Raw genomic sequence first — 3620 nt, forward strand, 5'->3', positions numbered from 1 at the left:
TGCAGCGCAACCTGACTACCCTTCGCGTGAGGTGATTTCCTCTCCTTTGTAGGCGGCGGGAACTGAGGGACCTGCGAGAACTGAATCAGAGGACCCAGGGGTACTTTCCCGGCGGGGACTCTCCAATGCCTAAGTTAGCATTCTGATTATAGAGAGCTTGGAGAGAAATGAGAGAGCTAGAGAGCAGGGGTTACCCTCTTTTTTTCCACCCCTTCCCCTTTGGGAGGTGAGGTCTTTATATACCGGAGTCCTCGCGGGTTAGGTGGGTGAAAAGCCTCCAAATGGTAAGACTCGTCATATCCCGTCAGAACCGGGGTACGGTGGTGAATTGCCTCGAGGTCGTCAGGCTGGCGCTTGTGTCAGGCGGCCAGGTTGTCAGGTCGGCGCCTGTGTCAGTCGGCGGGTCGGTGTCTGGGCCAGGATGTCAGGCAGGAGATCTTCTTGCGATACTTGGGGACGAACTGCTTAGTGGCGAGCTGCCTAGTGGTGAGCTGCCTATGGCGAGCTGCCTGTGGCCAGCTGCATGTGGCGGGTCTGCTTGGGGTGAGCTGCCTATGGCGAGCTGCTTATGGCGAGCTACCTATGGCGAGCTACATGTGGCGGGTCTGCCTGGGGTGAGCTGCTTAGGGCGAGCTGCCTGTGGCAAGCTGCATGTGGCAAGTCGCCTATGCCGAGCTGCCTGTGGCGAGTTGCCTATGGCGAGCTGCTTGTGGCCAGTTGCCTATGGCGAGCTGCCTATGGCGAGTTGCCTGTGGCGAGCTGCCTGTGGCAAGTTGCCTATGGCGAGCTGCCTATGGCGAGCTGCCTGTGGCAAGTTGCCTATGGCGAGCTGCCTGTGGCAAGTTGCCTATGGGGAGCTGCCTAGTGGCAAGCTGCCTAGGGCGAGCTGCCTGTGGCAAGCTGCCTGTGGCAAGCTGCCTATGGCGAGCTGCCTGTGGTGAGCTGCCTATGGCGAGCTGCCTGTGGCGAGCTGCCTATGGCGAGCTGCCTATGGCAAGCTGTCTGTGGCGAGCTGCCTGTGGCAAGTTGCCTATGGCGAGCTGCCTGTGGCAAGTTGCCTATGGCGAGCTGCCTATGGTGAGCTGCCTGTGGCAAGTTGCCTATGGCAAGCTGCCTGTGGCAAGTTGCCTATGGCGAGCTGCCTGTGGCAAGTTGCCTATGGCAAGCTGCCTAGTGGCAAGCTGCCTAGGGCGAGCTGCCTATGGCGAGCTGCCTGTTTGTCAAGAGGTCCCACGTGTCACAATTTTACTAGAGGGCCAAATCTGCCCTCATCAGAATCAAATCAAAAGCTTCATCATATATTTCATTCCATTACTTTTGTTCATGTAAGTAGATCTAATAACCAAGCTGCCCACATGTTTAGCCTATGTTGCTTATAAGGACCAAGGCCATAACATATTACTATGCTACTAATTCGTATATAGCACTGTTTCCAAATCTGGACCGGATCGGACGGTTGGACTGGAAAAACCGGCAACCAGTCACCTAACCGGTTCCATTTTCCTCCAAAACAGCTTTTTCCCTTAAAACCGTTGATTTTGGTCAGCAAACTGCTGAACCGGCCGATTAACCGTTCGAACCGGTAACCAGACAGCTAACTAGTTCAGTCATCGGTTCGTTTTTAAAAACCATGGTATATAGTTTAACTAGTGATGATAATGAAACTGCTTTTTTTTATAAAAATATATATAACCATATAACTGTTAATTTAGGATGTGCTTGGTATTGCCATTTCTACTTGCAATGTTTTATGTTGGTCAATACAAATTTTATGAGAATATATTTTTTTTCTATCACAAATACTTTGCGTTATCAATACCAATGTTTTTAACCTGTCGTCTAGACAATTGAACCATTCTACCTAGAAGTTAGACCCTAATCCAATTTCGTTTAATTCGTAACCTAGCATTTTAGAAAAAACCATTGAAAAGTCGATAAATCTTTGACCTGAATAACGGTTCATGGGCAAAGTTCAATGAGAAAAAAGAGGGGGATTGGAATTTGATGGTTGAAGAAGGTTAGTTTGTCAATTGAACTGCTAAATTAGGGACCTAGACAACAATGTTTTAAAAGCTGACCCGAAGGCTAAACCAATTTTGTCTCTAGGCTATAGGTCACTGGTTCGGTCGGTTGGGTCAAATGGTTCAAACCGTGCCACATCATCATATATATGTATTAAGTATATATATACATATATATGTGTGTGTGTATAAATATATATTATAACAATAAATAATGAAATATGTTTTAGATATGTTATATGTATTTTTTATATTTAATTTATATTTTTTAATTTTTTTATTTGTAAAAAATATTAAAATTTGCAATTTGAGGGCAAAAGAGGGTTTTTTGTCAAAATAGCAAGGCATTGGATTGCAAAGTTACCCAAAATAATGGGGCATTGGAGTGAAAATAGCGTTACAAGTTGCAACGACATCTCTTTCTCTCCCCCTATCTTCCTGGTTCTCTCTCTCTTTCTCTCTCTCTCCCATCCCTGTCTTCCCACCATCGTCACTATCGCTACAACATGCAACAACGGTAGTTTGGTGAGCAATAATAATATTTTTATTAATTTTTAATTATAAATTATTTTTATTAATTATTAATTATTAACTATTTTAATATTTTTATTAACATTGTGTTATTTACTAATTATTAATTATTTCATTAACTTTTAAAAATTATTTTAATTTTTAGTTGTGTAAATTATTAATTATTTTCATATTTTTATTGCCATTAATTATTTTTTTAATTTTAATCATTTCATTTTTTAATTAGTAATTATTAATTTTTTATTTTTTATTTGTATTATTTCAATATTTTTTTGAGGTTAAAAATTATTTTTTTTAGATAATGCAAATTGAACTCAACATTTCCAAATAGTATGTTCTAGGGGTAAAATAGTAAAACCAATAAATTTCAGATGGTAAAGGGTTGATCCAACACAAACAAACTTATGTACTCAGATCCTTTAAAAAGTAGAAAAGCATCTATGCCTCTTCAAATTTCAAACACTTTTAATATCTTTTTAACTTTTCATATCTGAATTTTCAAATTTATCAAACACCATCTTAGTTTTTAAAGACAAGAACCCAAAAGCTCAGTGTGTCTGCTTGTCTATTGAGTTGTTAAAAGATCTACCTAGAAAGACTTGCCAAACAGCCCCTTAGTCAATTTGTTTCTAATCTCTAAGGCTATGATTGGTTTGAAGAAAAAGATAGGAAAAAGAAGGGAAACTTATTCAAGGATTGTAAATGTTTCCCTACCTTTCCCTTCCTTTCCCAATTTTTTCTATCAAACCAAACACAGCCTAAAGGTGCCTTTCTAGCCCGGCCCATCCTAAACTGTATAATATGACATATGCGAGACTAGAAGCTTGGACTCATCTGGGGCGGGGCTTGGGCCTAGATTCCAGGCCTAGGCTTACATAAAGACCCATGCCATCCTTTGTCAAATGGTTGGCAGATAATTTCTTTTCCACATGAACAAATGTGGAGGGAAATTTTTTTCTTCTTTCCATGAAAGGGGCACCTTCCCCTAAACAAACTTTGTCATCCAATTGGCATTTCTTAGAGGATTACCTTGTGTCTTGGCCAATTTCCTAAAGGCCCATTTGGCAA

The sequence above is a fragment of the Nelumbo nucifera genome, chromosome 8, assembly GCF_055504915.1.
Source record: "Nelumbo nucifera cultivar China Antique chromosome 8, China Antique-T2T, whole genome shotgun sequence".
NCBI classification, from domain to species: domain Eukaryota; kingdom Viridiplantae; phylum Streptophyta; class Magnoliopsida; order Proteales; family Nelumbonaceae; genus Nelumbo; species Nelumbo nucifera.